The sequence below is a fragment of the Rattus norvegicus genome, chromosome 9 (assembly GCF_021556685.1).
Source record: "Rattus norvegicus strain SHRSP/BbbUtx chromosome 9, alternate assembly SHRSP_T2T, whole genome shotgun sequence".
Lineage (NCBI taxonomy): Eukaryota > Metazoa > Chordata > Mammalia > Rodentia > Muridae > Rattus > Rattus norvegicus.
Window position 1 is genome coordinate 30,461,689 of NC_141542.1, and position 22,232 is coordinate 30,483,920.

A 22,232-nucleotide genomic window follows, 5' to 3' on the forward strand; every position below is an offset into this window, starting at 1 on the left:
CTCTTGCAAAGGACCCGGGTTCCATTCCCAGCAACCACAAGGCAGCTCACAGCTGTCTGTAACTGCAGCCCCGGGCTCTGACACCTTCCTCTGGCATCTACAGACACTATACAAACACTGCACAGACATACAGGGAGGCAAAACACCCATACACATAAAATAAAGATAAATAAATCTTTTTTTAAAAGAAGGTGAAGAATGGTCAAGAAAAGAGGCCCCACCCAGGAATGTACCCCTCCCTGAGTGTGTGTGTGTGTGTGTGTGCGCACGTGCGCGTGTGTGCTTGAGTCTGAGTGTATGTGTGAGTGTGTGTGAGTATCTGTGTATGAATGTGTGTGTGTGTGCTTGAGTCTGAGTGTATGTGTGAGTGTGTGTGAGTATCTGTGTATGAGTGTGTGTGTGTGTGTGTGTGTGTGTGTGTGTGTGTGTGTGTACAGAATAAACAAAACCAGCAAGGTAGCAGGTGCCATCCATCACCTGAATCAATCCTGCATCTCAGACCGACCAGGGAAAAAACAGCCCCCTGGTCCTCAGCACAGGTTCAGGCAGAGACAAGAGCTACAGTCAATCACAAGGGACACGACTTAAGCTGCCCACAGAGGTCACCGATCCCTCTGCCCCTCCAGAGCTCGGGGAAGAAGGGACCATCTTGGGCAGAGTGGAGTTATTCAATTCAGAGGCCCATTTATGACTGGAAATGGAAAAGGAAGGAACCTCTGACCAAGAGCAAATGCTATGAAAACGGGAAGCCAGCCCGTCCCTTGTCACAAGCTCCTGTAGTTATAAGCTGACCTGTTTCTCCCTTTCAGAGGAGTCCTTACTATAGATAAAACTCTGAAATGTCTGTGGGATAGTAAGCTGTTTCAGGCACACTTCACAACAATCTAGGGCCCGGGGCTAGGAAAGGAGAGTCTAACCTCAGAACTGGGCAACCGTATGGCTAAAGTTTCTGTTTCTTTTCAAAAGAGTCCTTGAAGCCGGGGACAGTAGCGCCTGAGACCTGGCCCTGTCACAGCAGAGTGAAGCTCTGGGTTGGAACAGGCCTCCAATAGGTGTGGCCCTTGTTCCGGGCCTCACCCTGCACGTGGCCCTGGCTTCTCAAACAACAGCACCTGCCTGAAACAGGAAGTGCCCCAGTCATGATCCTTCAGAGAAAGCCACTGCCCCAGCCGCCCTACCAGCTCCTGGCTCCTCTGGTTGCTGCCTCCGCCTCCACAGGCTAAGCAGAACCAGGTGAGCTGTGGAACAAATAAAGCAACGTTTGTTTACTAAGAGCCCATAAAAGTCACCAGGACCAGGGGAAGGGCCTGTAAGGTCGAGCAGGCACAAAACACAGAAGCTGGGCTCAGCACAGGCGTGGGGCACCAGACCAACAATTACCCAGCTCCACAACGCAAGGCTGGTGACCAGTGTTCTCACTCACTTTCTAAGGTGGGGTATCCCTGGGACAGCCCCTTCCCCTCAGCTTTCCTAGGTCCCGCTGCTGCCCAAGCTGGAGTCAGGAAACACAGGGGCCCTGCGTGGGGCAGATGTAGCCAGAAAGGGAGAGCGGGGACACAGGGAGGCAGGGACTTTTATCTCTTTTTCTTTTAACTTTATTACATTTGTACTTATTTTGTCTGCCTGTGGGAATGGGGTGTTTATAGAGGGCAATTGGGAGGGGTCCTGGGGCTGGAACTCAAGTCTAAACTGAACGTCACTTTAACCATTGAGTGGTCTGTCTGTCAACCCCCATTAAATCTTGATCCCAATGAGGGGACATTAGGAAGAGATCGACAAGGAACCACCCCAAGTAAGTTGGAAGTCTTTTTTTTTTTAGATATATTTATTTTATTTATATGATTACAGTGTAGCTGTCTTCAGACACACCAGAAGAGGGCATCAGATCCCATTACAGATGGTTGTGAGTCACCATGTGGTTGGTGGGATTTGAACTCAGGACCTCTGGAAGAACAGTCAGTGCTCTTAACCACTGAGCCATCTCTCCAGCCTGTAAGTTGGGAGTCTTACCCTTGCCTGGCCTGGCCTTCCACAATAACAAGAAAAATAATACTGTTGGCAATCTGTGACACACAAGGTTGTGTTCTACCTGCTCTGAAACTCTCACTTAGCTCTCAAGTCCAGAGGCTGGTGACAGCCATGTTTCCCATTCAGCAGGTGATCTCCCCAGAGCCGAGAGGATACACAGCTTCCCCAAAGTCACTCTGCTTGAGAAGAGCAGAGACGTTTCCAGAAGTTTCTGTCAGACTGCACTCAGTTCTCCAGTCCTGCTCGACAGCCTGACTTGATGCTTTTGATTCCTAGAGTCTGAATGGAGATGTTGTGGAGGGGCTCTGCCCCAAGGGTCCAACTAATGGTGGTAACTGGGACATCCTCACCTTGTCTATCCTGGGGACCTCAGCTGCAGCAGCTCCTGAAGCCCTTTTAACTGAGACAACCTCCAGACAGTCTTCAAAGGGACCTGCCCTTTGAAAACACCCAGGCAATCTGTCACAACCCCCTCTGGAGGGCAGGGTGTCCAGAGGCCAGAGAAGGTTGTTAGGTCCCCTACAGCTCAGGTTACAGGCAGTTGTGAGCCACCTGACAAGGACACTGGGGGAAAAAAACCTTAGGTCCTTCGGAAGAGAGGGCATCAGTGTTTTTAACTACTGGGCCATCTCTCTAGTCCCAAGGAAGTTTGCCAAGACCAGTAGCAAAACACTGCTACCTTCTACTAGTGGCCTGGAGAGCGACCCTTGCTCTGTATGCATGGCGCACCTGCGTGGGGTTCCCTACCAAGAGGAGACATTATAAAGGAGCACTGGTCTCTCACAGTGGGTGCCTCCACTTCCGGGCCGTGCAACCCACAAGAAACGGTTGACCTCGCTGGGCCTTCGTTTTCTGTTACAGAGCTATTACGTGGTTCAAAGAAGGTGCAGCAAGTGAGCAACCCTGAGCTTGCCCGTGGTGACGGCGACGCAGCCGACTGGTATTACTGCTGCTTTGGATTAGCCCAACCCAGGACTCAGCACCGATGCAGGAGGAATGGCAGCTGGTTTTCTTCTGTCTACCTCAGCGTTTTTGCACAAGGTGTAACACAGTGGGTGCTCTGCGTCTTATGCCAGAGCCCTGAAGCAGATCCTGAACTGAGCATGCTTGGCTTTGCGATTTTGGAGGCGCTCTTGGGAAAACTGCAAGGACTGTGGGACAGCAGAGAAGGAAGAAAGGAAGTTGTAAAGGATGATTCTGACTGGTCCCGTGACGACGTTAGGGTGTAAGTTATGTCTCACGGTTGTCCCCACTCCAAGCAACCCCAGAAGACTTCCTGAAGCCCATCCTGGGAGAGATGCACTTCCAAGACGTTCCACTAGGTGGCAGTAGCTGAGTTGTCTGAAGGGCAGTCTGCTAAGAAGGCAAAGGACTATCAAGAACGAATAGAAACACAAAGAGAGAGGCGGCGGCGGCTCCCCTCACGTATATCAGATGCTCTACCCCTGAAAGCAGAAGCTCAGTGTGGCGCCCCGTGTGCTGGGAAAGAGGATGAGGACGCTAAGTAAAGAGGAGCTCCTGTAACTTAGGCTGAAGAATGCCTTCTGGTCAGAGCCAGGGGTCCATGAAGCAGCCAGTCTCTGCCAGGATTTCATGAGTGCTGGGGGCGACTGAGCCCTGCTGTGTGTCTAACATGAAGCTAAATCCTTCACTTAACTCTCCCACCCGCTGGAGTGCCAATTTAGAGAAGTGCAAATTGACGTATGAGTGGGGTATCTGCTTTTCTTATGGGCAAAGACAAGGGAAGATTAGCCCTCAGATGTAAATTAAAACCACACTGAGGAGGCTGGGCATGAGAATGCCTTTAATCCCAGTACTTGGGAGGCAACGCCCGGTGGATCTTTGACTTCAAGGCCAGCCAGGGGTACATGGTTAAACCCTGTCTCAAAAATAAACAAACATAAAATAAAATAAAGCCTCTGTGAGGGGTGAGAAAAATGGCTCAGTGGTTAGAAGCATGTCCTGCCTCTTGCAAAGGAGTTTGATTCCCAGGACCCTATCAGGTGGCTCACAACTGCCAGAGGATCTGGCGCCCCCTTCTGGCCTCCCAGGGCACCTGCACATGTGTGCATTTACCCACACACGGATACATAACTACAGCTCTAAGTGAATGCACAGGCAGAGAGTGAGGTGCCATTTCTCGACTAGGATGACTGTAATAAAATGTAAATTTAAGGGAGTGCAGCCAGGTGTGGTGGCACACAGCTTTAATCCCAGCACTTGGGAGGCAAAGGCAGGTAGATCTCTGTGAGTCCTAGGCCAACCAGGTCTACAGAATGAGTTCCAGGACAGCCAGGATTACATGGAGAAGCCCTGCCTAGAAGAAGAAATGGAAGAGGAAGAAGAGGAGGAGGAAGAAGAAGAGAAGGAGGGGGAATCAGATCTCACCTGTGCGAGCCCTCAGAAGAGGCCGTGGGCACAAGCTGCACCCATCCTGTTTCACAGACGTCGTGTCCGTCCACGGCAGAGATGAGAGAAAACCAACTGACTCCCAGAGGCTACGGTACCCAGGGACTCCACACCTCCAGACCCAGGCGGGAAATACTCAGGGTGAGCAGCACCCCTTTCTCAGCACCACATCGACTTCAGTGCCATCTTTTCTTTATTTGTATGTCCATGTGTGTGATGTACCCGGGTAATCATAGTCACTTGTATGTGCATGTGTGTGCCCGAGGCTGATGTGAGAAATCTCCCTCGACTGCTTTCCCCTTATTCGCTGAGGCAAAGTCACACAACTAAACTCAGAACTTCAAAAGATGAAGCCAGTTTCCTTCCGGGACCGGCTGGCTCTGCCTTCCAGGGCTGGAACTATGGCTTCTATACTCACTCAGCATTGATGTGGCCCAGCCCTCATGATTGTAGGCAAGTTCTTTACCCACTGAGCCATCCAGCCATCTCCCAGCATTTTCTCCTGCATGTCAACACTGTTTTCTTTCCTATACTGTGTGCGTACAAACATCCCAGAGCATACATCCAATAGCTCAGGGCTGGCCCCTGACCCTGCCCTCACCCATCCCAAGCCCAAAATATCAGTGAAGAATGCTAGCAGGTCTCTCTAAGGATTATCGCATACATATTATGTGTATACATACATATATATTATATATTATAAGCATTGTTATTTAAATAGTGATGACTTTAGCCAAGCCTGATAGGACAGGCCTATAATCCCAGCTTCTCAGGAAACTGAGACAAGAAAATCTTAAGGTCAAGATCAGCTTTGGAAATCTATCCAAGATGCTGTCTCAAAGCAAAAAGCAAAAAGTGCCAGGTCTGCTGGCCCTTGCCTCTAATCCCAGCACTCAGAAGGCAGAAGGAGGCAGATTTCTGTGAGTTCAAGGCCAGCCTCGTCTACATAGTGAGTTCTGTGACAGCCAGAGCTATGTAGAGAGACTCTATTTCAAAAATAAACAAATAAATAAATATATACATAAATATATACATAAATAAATAGCAAAAGGGGGCCAGGTTACGGCTTAGTGATCCTGAGCCTTGAAATCCTAGTGTTAATCCAAGACCACAAGTTTTGTGTGTGTGTGTGTGTGTGTGTGTGTTATGAGTATATGTTATGAGTGTGTGTTATGAGTATGTATTATAAGTGTGTGTATTGTGAGTGTGTGTATGAGTGTCTGTATGTGTGAGTATGTGAGTATCTGTGTGTGTGTGTGTGTGTGTGTGTGTGTGTGTGTGTGTGTGTTTATGGCTCATGACTCAGTGGGTAAAGAACTTGCCTACAATCATGAGGGCTGGATTACATCAATGCTGAGTGAGTGTGGAAGCCATAGTTCCAGCCCTGGAAAACACACACACACACACACACACACACACACACACACACATCCCAGCACCACACTCTACATGTGGAGGCGGTCAGAGGATGGCTTGCAGGAGTGGGTTCTCTCCTACCACAGGATTCAGGGCAAGCTTGGCGACCGGTACCTAGTCGAGAGTCTTCTTTAGTAAGGAACTGAAAAATCCATTTCCTAAGAGCTGGGGAGATGGCTCAGAGCTGTGCAAGCCCAAAGAGCTGAGGTCTAATCCCTGCCCATTTCTTTCTGAACCCCTGAGGCTTCACTAGATTGTGGATCCCACTCAACCTGGGTCCCTTCGGCCCATGTAGCCTGTAATAGCTATTCCTGTTGTCAGCTTGACTACATCTGGAATGGACCACAATCCAGAACTGGAGGGCTCACCTGTGATGCAGATCCTGAGGCTGAAAGACACGACTTTTTGACCTAGATCTTGGCATGGAGATCTTGAGGCACAGTGGCCATGAAAAGCTTAGAGCCAGGCAAGGTAGTACTCGCCTTTAATGCCAGGAGACTCTGAGTTCAAGGTCAGCCTAGGACAAAGCAAGTCCCAGATAGGGATGGTGGTGCACACCTTTTATCTGAGCCATAACTTCTGCTGTCGCAAATAAAGACATTGGAAGAAGGAAGATTCACTCTTCTTCAACTGCTTGCACTTACTTGCTGGCACATCTGTTGGAATCTATTTGTACAGAAGACCAGCTCAAGCAACCAGCCTCACAGGACCGATCAACTGCTAGATTTTTGAATTTCCCATCCACAGATGACCATTGCTGGGTTAGTTGGACAGCAAAGACTTAAAGTCATCACAATCAATTCCCTTAACATATAGAGGCATTCTATAAGTTCTGTGACTCTAGAGAGCTCTGACTAACACAGAAGTTGGCACCAGAGCTAGGGTTCTAGAGGAGCAGAAGCATAAAGGTGAATCTTGTAATAATCTGGAGTTGGCTTAATAATGTGCCAGCACCTTCAACCACTGAAACCTCTCCAGATACTCTCTCCTGGGAGCTTGGAATACTGAAGGACCGTGGTGAAAACTATATTTCAAACTTAGAGAAGCTAATGCCTTTGATTCTCTTGATCCAGCAATTTTAACTGGCAATGACTTAGGTGATCCAGAATACAAGCATTTCTACAATGTTGGGGGCAGATATTTGGCTGACTTGTTACTCTTAGTATCTCTGGACCACACCTATACTCCCAGCACTTAGGAGACAGCCAATGGGAGCTCTGAGTTCAAAGTTAGCTACAGAGCAAGTTCCAGGATAACCAAGTATAGACAGAATAAATTCATTGAAAACAGAAAGCTGGTGATGATGTAATAGAACAAGGGGGCCGTGTTCCAGCCCCAGCAAGCAGCAGAACTCAACAACTTTGGCCATGCATGGCTGGCTTTATAGTCAAGAGGAGAAGGGACAACTGGGACAATTGGTGCTGGTTAACTGGAGCTAAGAAAGTAGTGGTGATTAAGAAGAGACCAGCAACACTGAGGTGAAATCTGGAAAGTGTTTTCTGAGAGCACAAAGAAGCTATGTTCCAGAGGTAGACAAGGTTGTACCTCGTGCTGCCGCTGAACTTGGTAATGTGTAAGAGTCACCCAAGTGGTACTGGTTTTGAACATATGAAGGGGTCATGGAGAGCAGCTGAGGCTGGGCACTGTGAGAGGCCAGGGAAGGCCATTGGTGGAGGCACAGCCTCAGTTGCAGTTGATAGCCTAGGACTGAAGGGGTCATGCAAAGGAGTTGAGGCTTGGCACCATGAAGAGAGCCTAGGAGAGGCTATCGGTGAAGCCTAGTTGCAGCAGAAGACCCCAGTGTATTGGACATGCCAGCACCATGGGATGATCACCAACAACAGCAGTGACAGTGGAGTGGAGTCAAGTAGAGTGCTACAGAGGGCAGAGCTGGAGAAGTTCCACAGTCCTTTGGAGGAGCCCAGAAGATCATGTGTGGATCCCAGACAGTGGAACAAGAAGCTGTAACATTGAAGATGCCTTGGGGACCCCAAGATGTTTGAGATGCCAGGGCCTTGGTTTATCTGCTGAGGAAAGCTGCTAACAGGGAGTAGAACCAGCCCAAAAGAAAGAAGTTTGTTGGAGGTAACAAAGATGAAAAAGGAGGTGGAGGTCTGAAGACGGCTTTGACTTCAGCCATGGAGATGCAGAGTTTGGACTTTGTCCAGCTGGTTTCCTGTCTTGCTTTGGGGATGTTAAATGATTGGATGAATCTCAGAAGAGACCTTGAATTTTAGACTTTTTCTTTTTTTCCTTTTTTCAGAGCTGGGGACCGAACCCAGGGCCTTGCGCTTGCTAGGCAAGCACTCTACCACTGAGCCAAATCCCCAACCCCGGATTTTAGACTTTTAACATTGTCGATGCCACTATAGACTATGGGGGCTTTGGATTGGACTAAGAGACTCATGTGTTTGAACAAGCCTATGGGGGGCAGGGAGTAGAATGTGAGGGTTTGAATATGCTTGGCTCAGGGAATGGCACTGTTAGAAGGTGAGGCCTTGTTGGAGTAGAAGTGTCACTGTGGGTATGGGCTTTAGGACCCTAGTCCTAACTGCCTGGAAGCCAATCTTTTCCTGTTTGCCTTTGGATGAAGATGTAGAACTCTCAGCTCCTGCTGCACCATGCCTGCCTGGACGCTGCCATGTTCCTGCCTTAATGATAAGGAACTGAACCTCTGAACCTGTAAAGCAGCCCCAATTAAATGTTGTTTTTATAACAGTTGCCTTGGTCATGGAGTCTGTTCACAGCAGGAAAGCCCTAACTAGGACATAGCCCCTTCAAGAGACTGGATTCCACTCTGCCCTCCTGGCCCTTTCCAGACTCTAGGGTTTAGCAAGATCATTTTAGATCAGGAGACATTGAAAGCATGAATGAGGCCTCAGGCTCCCCTTAAAGTCCTGTCTTTGTGAGGTTAGAGACAGGCGACTCAGTGGTTAAAGTTTGCCACATAAACATGAGAACCAGAATTCAAATCTCCCAGAAACTGATGTGAAGGACAGATGAGCTTGGCCGCCTGTGTGTAACCCCAGTCCTGGGAGGCAGGAGAAGGGAATTGATCCCCAGAGCTGTCTAGCAAGACTAGCCATTGTCAGAGAGCTCTGGATTTGATTGAGAGAGCCTGCCTCAAAGAAGAAGGGTGACAGAGGCTGATTCTCAACATCAACCATGCTTGTGGGTTCATGGATGGAGGCTTCAAGCCACTGTGGGCCAGGCCAGGGCTTAATGACAAGAGTATAAACCTGTTTATATTCGGAACAGAAGCCCCTGTGCGATGGAGCTTATAGAAACAGGCCATCCCACGGGAGAGAGAAAAGTCAGTCCTGACACCAAATCTGTTCACCTCCCAAGAGCCCCTCCTTGCTTTATGAACAGCAACCGACCTGAAAGGTAGAGCAGCTGCCATGAGGAGAAGTCTTAGAGGAACAGAGTAAACAGAACTAGGGACCAAGCAGAGCCAGTCAGATTTAGCGTGGGCAGAGGGCCTCTCAGAAGGGACCCTGAAAAAGAGCTGGAGGATCTCAAGTAGAAAATAGCTGTATAAAAGCCAAGATGGCTCAGAGGTTAAGAGAGCACTGGCTGCTCTTCCAGAGGTCCTGAGTTCAAATCCCAGCAACCACATGGTGGCTCACGACCATCTGTAATGAGATCTGATGCCCTCTTCTGGTGTGTCTGAGATGGCTACAGTGTACTCATAAAATAAATACATAAATTCTAAATTAAAAAAAAAAGTCAGGCAGCCATGAGGCTGGAGCATAGGAGCAGGAGGACTGGGGAAAGAGACTGGGCTGGCCCTGCAGGCTACGGGAGGGATTCAGGTGTGCATTGTGGGCTTTATCCCAGTTAGCGGGAGAGGAAAAAAGGAGGCTCATATGATACAGGTATCAAGTCACTCAAGTGACCAAGCCAAGAATCTTTCCAGGTCTAGGACAGGTTTTTGCAGCTCCACGTACAGATCAAGAGCTGGGCTGGCTGCTCCAACACGAAATAAGCCAGTGAAGCTACTATGACAACTGCTTTTCTCTATTTGTGTGTAGGTATTGGGGAATGCGTGCCGTAGCACGCATGAAGAGGTCAGAGGGATCTTCTGGGAGTCAGATCTCACCTTCCGCCACGTGGATGGTAGAGGATGGAAGTCAAGTCATCAGCTTTGGCGCCTTTACCCACTGTGTGAATAGGTTTGACTGCCGTAGACTCGTAGACTCGTGCGTTTGAAAGCTTGGCTCATGGGAGTAGCAGTATTAGGAGGTGTGGCCTTGGAGTGGGTGTGGCCTTGTTGGAGTAGCCGTGTGGGAGGGCCTTGAGGTCTCCTAGTGCTCAAGCTCCACCTAGTTTGAGACGTTCTCCTTCTGGTTGCCTTCTGACTCCAGCTCCTCCAGCACCATGGCGGTCCGGACACTGCCATGCTTCTCACCGTGACAATAATGGACTGAACCTCTGAACCTGTAAGCCAGCCCCATTTCAAAGCCAGCCTTTTTCTTTTTTTTCGTAGCTGGGGACCGAACCCAGGGCCTTGTGCTTGCTAGGTAAGCGCTCTACCACTGAGCTAAATCCCCAACCCCAACCAGCCTTTATTTTTTATTTATTTATTTATTTTTGTGAGTTTCCTTTGCTTTGTTTTTCTCCATCTTTATTACCTTGGGTATTTCTTATTTACATTTCAATTGTTATTCCCTTTCCTGGTTTCCGGGCCAACATCCCCCCTAACTCCTCCCCCTCCCCTCCCCATCCTCCTCCCAAAAGCCAGCCTTTAAAAGAGTCGCCTCGGGCATGGCCTCTCTTCAGAGCAGTAAAACCCCAACTAAGACACGCACTGAGCCATCTCCCTGACCCTGTGAATTACTCAGGGCCGAGCATCTTCATTTGTCTCAAGCTGGACTCAAAGTTGCTAGATAGCCAAGGATGACCCTGAACTTGTCATCTTTCTGCCTCCATCTCCTGGGTGCTGGAATTCCAGGTGTGGTTTATGAAGTGCTGACGATGGAACCCAGAGCTTTGTGAACGACGAATAAGTCCTCCCCTGACGGCACTGAATCCTCAGCCCCTACAACCGACACAGTGATAGGAGGTGGGGGGGGGGCTTTGCTGCTTTACAGGGAAGGCTCATTTGTATAGGAGCCAACGAGAACAAGGCCTGAAGAACTGGAGCCTTGCTGGGTGGGGAAGAGAGAGGGAGGAAAAGCCTGGGAAGTCAGCAGGACCGTCCACCCCTTGGGAGCAAAGATCAGCAGGGAAAATACATAGTCTGGTGGGAGCTGGGGGATGGTGAAGCTGCCAAGAGTAGATGTCGGAAAGACACAGGTTTCAGGAACTCTGACCAGAGGCTCTGGCATCTGAGTTACCTCTAAGAGCAGCAGGGAGCCAAGGAAGGTCCTAAACAGGTTAAGGGAGGCTGTGCTGGAGAAGGGGAGGAGGTCATGGGGGAAAGGATTTGTGAGGTGGGACTGGGAGGAGAAGAGGGAAGGGCTCGATTGAATGTAAGTAAGTAAGTAGGTAGGTAGATAGATAGATAGACAGACAGACAGACGGATAGACAGACAGACAGATAGACAGGCGGATAGACGAATAGATGGACAGACAGACAGACAGATAAGAGCCAGGGCCAATGAGCTGGCACAGCTTGTAAAAGCACTTGCCTCTAAACCTCATGACCTGGTTAAGCCCAGGAACTCACTCTGAAAGAAAATTGTCCTCTGACCACCACCACCACCACCCACACCCACACACACACACAGAGTGTTGTTGATTTTTTTTTGGTTTTGTTTTATTTTTTGGAAAGAAGACCCAGTTGCAGGAGTCTGAGTTGAGAGCCAGAAAAAGAGGCTATAGCAGGTGAGGGGACAGATTTGGGGGCAAGGAGATGTCTTAGGATTCCTGCTAAGATTACCATTGCTGCAATGAAACACCAGGACCAAAAGCAAGTTGAAGACAAAAGCGTTTATTCGGTTCACACTTCCACCCCACAGTCCATCACTGAAGGAAGTCAGGACAGGAACTCAAGCAGGGCAGGATCCAGGAGGCAGGAACTGAAGCAGAGGTCTTAGAGGGTGCTGCTTACTGGCTTGCTCCTCAAGGATTCCTCAGCCTGCTTTCTTATAGAAGCCAGGACCACCAGCCCAGGGATGGCATCATCCACAATGGGTTGGGCCCCCCCCCCCCACATCAGTCACTAAAGTACCCAAGACCCTGCATGCCATTTTCTGTGATGAGTCTCTCCCATTAGATCACACTGTGCTGTCCACCCAGTGACTGGCAGGCCATAAGTAAGAAATATACACATGCCCTATGAGGGGGTGGCCAACATCGGACACACCGTTCTGCATCCCACCCACTTCCTCCCAGACTCACCTGAGACCATTCCTAGCCAGCCTTTGTCAGGAAGCACAGCAGCCTATGACTTCCTGATGGTGACCACGGCACCCATACACCCATAACCACTCCTCTTCAGTGCCTACAAGGCCCATACTCTGGAGGAACACAAGGGGTGGTGACTCACGCTCGCTCTCTCTCTCTCTCTCTCTCTCTCTCTCTCTCTCTCTCTCTCTCTGTGTGTGTGTGTGTGTGTGTGTGTGTGTGTGTGTGTGTGTCTCTCTCTCTCTCTCACTGTGTGCAACCCTGGCTGCCTGGAACTCACTCTGTAGACCAGCAGACTGGTCTTGAACTCAGAGATTCTCTTTCCTCTGCCTCCTGAGTGCTGGGAGTAAAGGCATGCACCATGGCCACCCAGAATCTTTTATGTTTCTTAGAAAGGGTTTCCTATGGTTCAGGCTGGCTTTAAAGTCACTGCCAAGGATGACTTTGAACCTCAGAATCTCCTGTCTCTCTCTCTTAGCTTCTGGAATTCCAGGCATGCTCTACTGTGTTGGGTTTATGTGGTAGAGGGCCTCTAACCCAGGGCCTCATGCATGCTGGGCAAACACTCTGCCCGTGGGCAACATCAAAAGTGCACTACTGGGGCTGGAGAGGTGGCTCAGTGGTTAAGAGCACTGACTGCTATTCCAGAGGTCCTCGAATCCCAGCAGCCACATGGTGGCTCACAACCATCTGTCATGGGATCTGATGCCCTCTTCTGGTGTGTCTGAAGACAACTACAGTGTACTCACATATAATAAATAAATAAATCTTTTTTTTTTCTTTTCTTTTTTTCGGAGCTGGGGACCGAACCCAGGGCCTTGCGCTTGCTAGGCAAGCACTCTACCACTGAGCTAAATCCCCAACCCCTAAATAAATCTTTAGAAAAAAAGTGCACTACTTTTACACCATCTCTATAAGATAGATACTGTAATGTTCCAAGGGGGGAAACTGAGGCATGACCGGCTTACCCACTTTGGTCCCTGGTGGTCTGGTATCCAAATCCTTGGTCTCCTCTGGTCCGGGTTACATCCAGGGTTACACTCCAGTGCCTTCTCCCTCCTTTTTCTCCCTTTCTCCTTCGAAGATCCTGCCAGATGTTTTGTTTCCCTAGCAGAATGGAGAGATGCTTGAGGAGATGCGGTATCTGAGTCTCCGCTCCTCCCCCACCCCGGGGCAGATCCCAAAGTGGACTTCCGCTCAAATAGGCTGAGATCCCAGAAACTGCACTAGAAGCAGGCACAGCGCTGATGTAATGGCCAACTTACCTCAGACTGCCCTGTTCCCAGCCGACCCCCGCAGCCAATTCTGGCTTTCTGGCTCTCACTTTACATCTCTACTGGAAAACAGGACGGGGTTGGGGGATGGGGTTGGGATTGGGGATAGACACACAGCCACTATAGGTGTTCAGGGTGTCGAGGTCTTACTTCAGTTCCAGGACCCACTTGCTGGTAGCCCTCATGTCCAACAGAGGGCGCAAAGTGCACAGAAATTTGGCTACCGGCTGGTCCTCCCCTCCCACCCGGGAGAGGACTGAGTTTACTACCCCAATTCATTCATCATTATTTTATCCCAGTTCCTCACCTCCACCCACAACAACCACATATATGTTCCTATAAACCAAGTGAATGCATTTTTAAAAATTCTTACTACTTTGTTTGTAAAGACAGGGTTTCACTATGTATCCCTGGCTAGCCTGGAACTCACTATTCAGACCAGGCTAAACATAAACTCAGAGACTGACCTGCCTTGGCCTGTGCCTCACCCCCCTTGGTGCTGCTGGACTAAAATCATGGGCTACTATACCTGTTCCTCATTCTTAGTATTTTGATGGTGTGTGTTCACACTGGACAAAATCTAGAACCACCTGGGATTCCAGACTCTTGATTAAGTTAACTGTAGCAGGCAGACCTATCTCAACTGTGGGCAGAGTCATCCCCTAGGCAGAGGATTATGACGTGTATAATGTAGGGAAACGAGCAGAGAAGCAGTTCACATTCATCACGCTCAGCTTCTTTACTGTGTGCGCCTTGAACAAAAAGCTAAAATAAACTTTTTCCTTTATTTGTTTTTGTCAGAGTATTTTATCATATCAACAGGAAAAGAAACTAAGCCAGGGTGTGCATGGTTCTTACTTTTCCCCCTCTTATTTTTAAGATTTATTCATATGGCTAAGAGTATACTTAGTCCCTGGTGGGCACCTCACATTTACACACGGTCTCTAACAGATACCCAGGCACCCTCCAGCACCAACTAACAGCCTACCCTGAGCATCCTCATGCACGCACCCCTCCCCATCTCCCAGTGTGAATAAGACAAAGAACTCCTGGGTTGCAGAACATTCGTTAATGTTAACTACAGAGGATGCCCAACATACATACATACATGATATAAATATATATACATTGATAGATACATAGATAAAACATAGATAGATAGATAGATAGATAGATAGATAGATAGATAGATAGATAGATAGATAGATACATTGATAGATACATAGATAGATATGTAGATAGATACATAGATAGATAGATACATTGATGGATACATTGATACATAGATACATACATAGACAGAAAAAAATAAAACAAAAGGCCAGGCATGGTGGTGTATACCTTTGATCCCAGCACTCAGAAGGCAAAGGCAGGCAGATTTCTTACCTGATTCTTGAAGGGTTCCCTGGCCTCCCCGGGTGGCCCTTGCTGGCACTCCTCTTGGCTTAACTCAGGGAGATGTCTGCCAGGGAGATGCCACTGGCCCTGCATCCTCTATGAAGACCGTCTTACATATATAAAGCACACTCCTGCTCTCTGTCGGGCTTACCCAGAGTTGAGTACTAACCAAAGCAACGCAGACCAGTGAACACCACAAGTCTCAGAAAGAGGCTAGTCCCACTGCAAAACCCAGTCGAGCCTTTCTCTTCTCCAGGGCTATCCCAGTTTTCTGAATTCCCCACAGCTCTTCCTTACACAACTCTTTTTTCAAGGATCTGTGCTTCTCAGTTCTGTCTGGAGACAGATTAAACAGACTCTGAATCCCACAGTGGAAGTAAGCAGTATTCGCTCCTGGCTTCTGCCAACAGCGTCCATCTCTGACTTACCTGGCTTAGCTTCTTGAAGAAGTCATTGGCTGGAACCAGACAGTCTCATAGCTTTTAGCCCAACCTTTTAGGAGTAAAGGCTGAAGGAGAAACCATGGGTATGGTAGATTAAACACCTAGGTCTTTGCTCTGACCTGGCTGTCACCAGGGCCCCTGAAGATCATCCTTGCCGTCTCCACTTCACAAATAAGTGGGTATCAGCTCAGGGAGTTAAAGGACAGGCCTGGAGTTGCTGGCAGGTCATTGTCAAGGTCAGGACTGGAACACAGGCTTGTTTGGGAGGAAAGCAGTATTCCATGATGCAGTGCACCATTCCCTACAGAATCCTGTCCTTCCTCTCTCTCTCTCTCTCTCTCTCTCTCTCTCTCTCTCTCTCTCTCTCTTCTCTCTCTCCTCTCTCTCTCTCTCTCTCTCTCTCTCACACCCCACACCCCCGAGTAAACATTGCATTTTAAAAAATTGGTCATAAGTTCATAAATAATACAGGGATACATTCTCCTTCTTAAAAAATTAAAGTACTCAGGGGCCTGAAAGATGACTCAGCAGTTAAGAGCACTTACTGCCCTTACAGTGGACCCATGTTCAGTTCCCAGCACCCACATGGAAGCTCCGAGCTGCTTATAGTTCTAATTCCAAGGAGTCTAGGTCCTCTTCTGGCCTCCAGGACCAACAGGCATGACCATGGTGCACAGACACACATAAAGGCGCTCACAGATACACGTGAGAGATAAGAAATTAATCTTGCCGGGTGGTAGTGGCTTATACCTTTAGTTCCAGCACTTGGGAAGCATTAGCAGAGGCAGAGGCAGAGGCAGAGGCAGAGGCAGAGAGAGGCAGAGGCAGAGGCAGAGGCAGAGGCAGAGAGAGGCAGAGGCAGAGGCAGAGAGAGGCAGAGGCAGAGGCAGAGAGAGGCAGAGGCAGAGGCAGAGAGAGGCAGAGGCAGAGGCAGAGAGAGGCAGAGGCAGAGGCAGAGAGAGGCAGAGGCAGAGGCAGAGAGAGGCAGAGGCAGAGGCAGAGAGAGGCAGAGGCAGAGGCAGAGAGAGGCAGAGGCAGAGGCAGAGAGAGGCAGAGGCAGAGGCAGAGAGAGGCAGAGAGAGGCAGAGGCAGAGGCAGAGGCAGAGGCAGAGGCAGAGGCAGAGGCAGAGGCAGAGGCCGAGGCAGAGGCAGAGGCAGAGGCAGAGGCAGAGGCAGAGGCAGAGGCAGAGGCCAGAGGGCAGAGGCAGAGGCAGAGGCAGAGGCAGAGGCAGAGGCAGAGGCAGAGGCAGAGGGCAGAAGAGGCAGAAGAGGCAGAGGGCAGAAGAGGCAGAGGCAGAGGCAGAGGCAGAGGCAGAGGCAGAGAGAGGCAGAGGCAGAGGCCAGAGGGCAGAGGCAGAGGCAGAGGCAGAGGCAGAGGCAGAGGGCAGAAGAGGCAGAAGAGGCAGAGGGCAGAAGAGGCAGAGGCAGAGGCAGAGGCAGAGGCAGAGGCAGAGGGCAGAGGGCAGAGGGCAGAAGAGGCAGAGGCAGAGGCAGAGGCAGAGGCAGAGGCAGAGGGCAGAGGGCAGAAGAGGCAGAGGCAGAGGCAGAGGCAGAGGCAGAGGCAGAGGGCAGAGGGCAGAAGAGGCAGAGGCAGAGGCAGAGGCAGAGGCAGAGGCAGGCAGATTTCTGTGTGTTCAAGGTCAGACTTGTCTACAGAGTGAGTTCCGGGACAGCCAAAACTACAGATGGAAACCCTGTCTGGAGAAACAAGATAGACAGACAGACAGATGCATGCATACATACCTACATACATAAGTACATAGATATATAGATACATACATACATATGTAGATAGATAGATATATAGATAGATATGTAGATAGATACATTGATACATAGATACATACATAGACAGGAAAAAATAGAATAAAACAAAAGGCCAGGCATGGTGGTGTATACCTTTGATCCCAGCACTCAGAAGGCAAAGGCAGGCAGATTTCTATAAGGCCAACCTGGTCTACAGAGTGAGTTCTAGGACAGTCAGAGCCACATAATAAGACCCTGTCTCAAAAAACAAACAAAAAACCCCACAAGATTTACTAAAGCACGGTGGTGCTCTCCCCACACTCGGGAAGCAGAGGCAGGCACATCTCTGTGCACTAGAGGTCAGATTGGTCTAGATGGTGAGTTCTAAGTCAGTCAGGGCTATATAGTAAGACCCTGTCTTTTAAAATTAAAAATGTAAAATAAATAAGGGTTGGAGAGATGGCTCAGTGGTTAAGAGCACTGGCTGCTCTTCCAGAGGTCCTGGGTTCCATTCCTAGCTCCCAAAAAGCAACTCACATCTCTGTGGAGTTCCAGGGGCTTAGCACTTCACATATCGACAATAATTAATTAATTAATTAATTAAAATTTTTAATTAAAATTTTTTTAAAAGGGCTAGGGGTGTGGCTCAGCAGAGTACACGTGTAGCATGTGCAGGACCCTGTGTGTCTTGTCGCTAGAACCACACAAAGACCAACACAGATGATGCCATTGATAGCACCGTCTTACCTAAGAGCAGGCCCTCCTCTCCCTGCGGAATTTCTGCTAGCAGTTTGGGAGTCTCGGTGCTGTGCTTTTGATGTACATATGCACGAGCGTTTATATAGCTCCAAGAGGTAAGTGACACTGCTGCTTGAAGTTACTTTGCTTCATTCTATGTAGCTAACATGTAAGTGATGTGTTCATTCTATGTGGCTTGTGTGTAAGTGGTATGTTTATTCTATATAGCTAATGTGTAAGTAATATGTTCATTCTCTGTAGCTAGTGTGCAAGTAATGTGTTCATTCTATGTAGCTAATGTGTAAGTGATATGTTTATTCTATGTAAGTAATGTGTAAGTAATGTGTTCTTCTATGTAGCTAGTGTGTAAGTAATGTGTTCATTCGATGGAAATAATGTGTAAGTAATGTGTTCATTTTATGTAAGTAATATGTAAAGTGTTCATTCTATGTAGCTAAGTGTAAGTGAGGTGTTTATTCTATGTAAGTAATGTGTAAGTAATGTGTTCTTCTATGTAGCTAGTGTGTAAGTAATGTGTTTATTCGATGGAAATAATGTGTAAGTAATGTGTTCATTCTATGTAAGTAATATGTAATGTGTTCATTCTATGTAAGTAATGTGTTCATTCTATATAAGCGATGTGTAAGTGATATGTTTATTCTATGTAAGGAGTGTGTAAGTAATGTGTTCATTCTATGCAAGTATTGTGTAAGTAATGTGTTCATTCTATGTAAGTAATATGTAATGGTTCATTCTATGTAAGTAATGTGTTCATTCTATGCAAGTATTGTGTAAGTAATGTGTTCATTCTATGTAAGTAATTCTCCTCGGTCGAATGTCTTGGAACTTATGTCTGTTTAGCTACCAACCTTTCTCAGAACTACCATGTAATATTCCATGGGACAAGAGGATCTGACCTATTTACTTGTCTCATATTGATGGCCATGGAGCTCATTCCTAATTCTCACTATTAAAAACTCGCACTGGGGAGAGAGGGAGAGAGAGAGAGAGAGAGAGAGAGAGAGAGAGAGAGAGAGAGAGAGAGAGAGAGAGAGAGAACACATGAGGGAGATATGGGGAGTATTATCAAAATATATTGTATGAAATAACTTTAGGATGGGCAGTGGCTATGTACACCTTTAACTTCTGCACTTGGAAGGCAGGTAAATGTCTATGAGTTTGAGGCCAGCCTGGTCTACAAAGCAAGTCCCAGGACAGCCAGGGCTACACAGAGAAACTTTGTCTCAAAAGAAAATTTTCTTAATAAAATAAATACCTTGTTTTAAATGGGGATGTTTTAAATGTTTAATGCGGGAGACTCCTGAGCTCCAGGCCAGCCTGGCTACATGCCAAGAGCCTACTTTAAAAAAGCAAAACATGGCGGCCGAGACAAACACCCATGCAGGCTCCTTCGTGCAGTGATGTGTGCTCCAAGTGTACTGTCTCCTCCCATCAGCCTTTGATGCTGACGGACACTCTCACAGTTGTTTACCATCTGGGAGTCGCAGGAGGCCTAGGGTGGGAGTCCAACCCCTGACCTCACACCTAAAATTGCATATGTGCGCTCTGTATGCATTAACTGTGCTACAGAGAGTGCCTATAACCATCCCAGGTTTCAAGCTCTTGGTGGCCTTGTGGGAGCCAAGAGACAGGACCTGTACTGGCTTTCATTCCTTCATGTTCCAGCTAGCCCATGGTACATGCTCAAGGAGACAGCAAAAGCATGGCACTCCTGTCTCCAGCTTTGCAGTGCAGTACGGAGGGGACCCAAGGGAGCCAGTCCTGGGCCAAAGCCTGACTCCACTCCTCCAGGGAAGCCTTTGGGCAGCCAGTTAACACTGGGGCCTTAGTTTCCATGAAATGACATGGGGCTGTGTAGAGAGCTGTCAGACTTGGTGCTGACTCCTGCATGGACTGTCTGCATGACCTCCACTCAAGTGCTTGAAAGCAACTGTGTCAAGGGCAGGAACCGAGGCTTGCCCAAGGTCTGCAGCTCCCTTGAGATCGGAACCCAAATCTGTCTTGGACAAATTAGCAGCAGTGAGGCCAAGTATTGCTGACACACACCTATAACCCCAGCACTTGGGAGGTGACGCAGGAGAATCAGAAGTTCAAGGTAGGGATGTAGCCCAGTTGGGTAGAGCCCTTAGCTAGCACACAGGAAGCCCAGGGTTTGCACTGTGCACATCTGGAGTGCTGGTGCACATCTGTAATCCTGGCATTTAGGAAGTAGAAGCAGAAAGGTCAGGGTTTCATCTTTGGCTATAAAGTGAGTTCCAGGCCAGCCTGCACTACATGAGTCTCTGCCTAAAAAATAAAAAAGGGAGAGACAGAGAGACAGAGAGATCAGACAGAAAGATTTAGGGACAGGTGATGATGGCCCACGCCTTTAATCTCAGCATTCGGTAGAGGGCTGGGGGAGCAGAGACAGGTGGATCTTTGAGATTGAGGCCAGCCTGGTCTACAAAGCAAGTTCCAGGACAGCCAGGGCTACACAGAGAAATCTTGTCTTGAAAACAAACAACAGCGATAAATAAATTTTTAATAAAAGAATAGAAAAGAAAAAAAGACTTAGGAACAATTGGGTCTGGTGGAGCCTCAACAATGTGTGGCTGCAGGGTCCAGCCTGGGCCTGGAAAGGCCTTCAGGAACAGCCCAGGACAGAAGCAGTGTGTGTGGGTACCACATATATGAACATGGATGGTCAGAGTCTACCCTACAACTGTGTGTGCTGGTGTGTGTGCGCATGTGTGTCTGTGTGTGTGTGTGTTTGCTAGTGTGTGTGTGCATGTGTGTGTGTGCATGTGTGTGCTGGTGTGTTAGTGTGTTTGCTGGTGTGTATGTGTGTGTGTGCATGTGTGTGTATGTGTGTGTGCATGTGTGTGTATTTGCTGGTGTGTGTGTGTATGTGTGTATATGCATGTGTGTGTGTATGTGTATGTATGCACGTGTGTGTATGTGTGTGTACACCAAAGGCAGACATAAAGGAGAGCAGAGTGGCAGAGAAGCAGCAACGCCTCCTCCCATGGAGCATTTCCAGGCTGACGGGCAAATGCTTGGTCAGGGGGTCAGGGCTACATGTGCACCCTGGGGGAACCCACAGGGGCACAAAAACGAGATATCTGCACTCAAGGAGGAGACTCAAACACTGGCGTTCGTGCTAAGCCCCAAAGACATCAAAAGACATTTTCCTCGCTCTTTTGAGCCAGGCATGCAGTTCAGTGCACCCAGGACAGAGTATGTTTAAGACCCAAAAAACCCTGGAGCTCAGTTGGTAGAGAGCTCGCTCAGAATACACAAAACCAGGGATCAGAGCCCCAGCATTGCAAAACCCAAACATGGCAGGAACACCACGGAAGAGGTAGAAATGGTGTGTGGGGGGGGATGGGGCGTTCAAGAGCATCCTCCTACATACAGTGAGCTCAAGGCCAGCCTGGGATGTGATTCTGTCCCAGGCATTGGATAGTCTCAGAGTACCCTGTAGTACACACTTAAGGTGCGTACTACAGAAAGGCCTCCTCCTTTTCTATTCTGTCTCTGCACACGAGGCCACAGAGTCCAGCTGAATAAAATCTTCCTCTAGTGGTAGAAAATTCACAGGAGCCCGCTCCCGCCTCTCCTTCCCTGTGGCAGCTGGTCCTCGTCTCTCCCATGCCATATCCCACGTATACAGCTTCCGCATCCTCCTCCCCCTCCCCTGCTTCTCTAGGCGTGAATGGGTATTCACATGCATGTATGTCTGCGTACCACTGGTGTCCATGGGAGGCCAGAAATGGGCGCTGGATCCCCCTAGAACTGGAGTTTGACAGTTGTGAGCCACTGTTATCACTGAGAATCAAACCTGGGTCCTCTGGAGGAGCAGCCAGTGCTCTTGACAGCTGAGCCATCTCTCTAGGCCCCTGCTTTTTTGTTTTGTTTCGTTTTGTTTTTTTCTTTCTTTTTTTTTTTTTTCCGGAGCTAGGGACCGAACCCAGGGCCTTGCGCTTGCTAGGCAAGTGCTCTACCACTGAGCTAAATCCCCAACCCCTTGTTTTGTTTTTTTAAGATAAAGTCTTGCCCTGCAGCCCAGGCTAGCCTTGAGTTTACAATGCAGTCCAGGTTGGCCTCAAATTTATTTCAATCCTCCTGCCTCAGCCTCCTGTGCACATGAACCACAGACATACCCAGTGGGGTGGTTTGAATAAGAATGGCTCCCATAGGGCTGGGGATTTAGCTCAGTGGTAGAGCGCTTACCTAGGAAGCGCAAGGCCCTGGGTTCGGTCCCCAGCTCCGAAAAAAAGAACCAAAAAAAAAAAAAAAAAAAAAAAAGAATGGCTCCCATAGACTCAATGTGTTTGAATAACTGGGCTTTTTGGAGTGGGTGTGGCCTTGTATGTCATTGGAGGGTGGGGTTTGGGCTGGGGGTTAAGGTCTTCTATTCACAAGAGCT

General features: G+C 48.6%; 2 long non-coding RNA genes across 2 annotated transcripts; one reads left to right on the plus strand and one right to left on the minus strand.

The window, feature by feature from the left end:
- The first annotated feature begins 1,311 nt into the window (after window positions 1–1,311).
- LOC148003627 (uncharacterized) lies at window positions 1,312–3,914 on the plus strand. The gene is made up of 3 exons (XR_015629028.1): window positions 1,312–1,431; window positions 1,849–1,992; window positions 2,155–3,914. It is a non-coding gene; the product is annotated as an uncharacterized LOC148003627 (long non-coding RNA).
- Window positions 3,915–12,198: 8,284 nt separating this feature from the next.
- LOC103690501 (uncharacterized) lies at window positions 12,199–15,384 on the minus strand. Its single transcript, XR_015629937.1, has 3 exons — window positions 13,470–15,384; window positions 13,173–13,311; window positions 12,199–12,317 (listed from the first exon to the last, which is right to left on the minus strand). It is a non-coding gene; the product is annotated as an uncharacterized LOC103690501 (long non-coding RNA).
- Window positions 15,385–22,232: the final 6,848 nt, after the last annotated feature.